Consider the following 1,030-nt stretch of genomic DNA (forward strand, 5'->3'; position numbering starts at 1 on the left):
AAAACTCGTGTTGCTGCGGTATGGAGGGAGGGGTGGAAACCGTGGAAAACTCGTCTCCGTGATTGAGCGGGAGAGTAAGTAGTATAGGACATTATCCATTGTTAGGGAACGGTTGTAATGGTAGTGAGAATGTAGAATCGTCTTTGGAGCGGACCTGGGAGTGGCAAGCATAAGGGACGAAGACGGGGAAACATGTCGGATGCGATCATACCAGCACTAAAGCACCGGATCCCATCAGAACTCCGAAGTTAAGCGTGCTTGGGCGAGAGTAGTACTAGGATGGGTGACCTCCTGGGAAGTCCTCGTGTTGCTTTCCTTTTATAATTATTTTTTGCGCCTTGTGACAAACATGTCGCACGTGCGCGATATATATTAATCCCGTTATATTATGTTTGACGTTTGCGATATGTTTAAGCTCGATGCTCATTGCTCGCGCGTCTTGGGGCGGCTTTGTGGCGCGAAGAGCGCGTTCTGAAAGGGGTGGAAAAAACTCGTGTTGCTGCGGTATGGAGAGAGGGGTGGAAACCGTGGAAAACTCGTCTCCGTGATTGAGCGGGAGAGTAAGTAGTATAGGACATTATCCATTGTTAGGGAACGGTTGTAATGGTAGTGAGAATGTAGAATCGTCTTTGGAGCGGACCTGGGAGTGGCAAGCATAAGGGACGAAGACGGGGAAACATGTCGGATGCGATCATACCAGCACTAAAGCACCGGATCCCATCAGAACTCCGAAGTCAAGCGTGCTTGGGCGAGAGTAGTACTAGGATGGGTGACCTCCTGGGAAGTCCTCGTGTTGCATTCCTTTTATAATTATTTTTTGCGCCTTGTGACAAACATGTCGCACGTGCGCGATATATATTAATCCCGTTATATTATGTTTGACGTTTGCGATATGTTTAAGCTCGATGCTCATTGCTCGCGCGTCTTGGGGCGGCTTTGTGGCGCGAAGAGCGCGTTCTGAAAGGGGTGGAAAAAACTCGTGTTGCTGCGGTATGGAGGGAGGGGTGGAAACCGTGGAAAACTCGTCTCC

At 49.5% G+C, this 1,030-nt stretch overlaps 2 non-coding genes across 2 annotated transcripts; both read left to right on the top strand.

The window, feature by feature from the left end:
* Window positions 1-197: 197 nt before the first annotated feature.
* Window positions 198-316, top strand: LOC123178625 (5S ribosomal RNA). Its single transcript, XR_006489725.1, has one exon. It is a non-coding gene; the product is annotated as a 5S ribosomal RNA (ribosomal RNA).
* Window positions 317-683: 367 nt separating this feature from the next.
* On the top strand, window positions 684-802 carry LOC123178624 (5S ribosomal RNA). The gene has a single exon (XR_006489724.1). It is a non-coding gene; the product is annotated as a 5S ribosomal RNA (ribosomal RNA).
* Window positions 803-1,030: the final 228 nt, after the last annotated feature.

Source organism: Triticum aestivum, unplaced genomic scaffold (genome assembly GCF_018294505.1).
Source record: "Triticum aestivum cultivar Chinese Spring unplaced genomic scaffold, IWGSC CS RefSeq v2.1 scaffold149712, whole genome shotgun sequence".
NCBI classification, from domain to species: Eukaryota; Viridiplantae; Streptophyta; class Magnoliopsida; order Poales; family Poaceae; genus Triticum; species Triticum aestivum.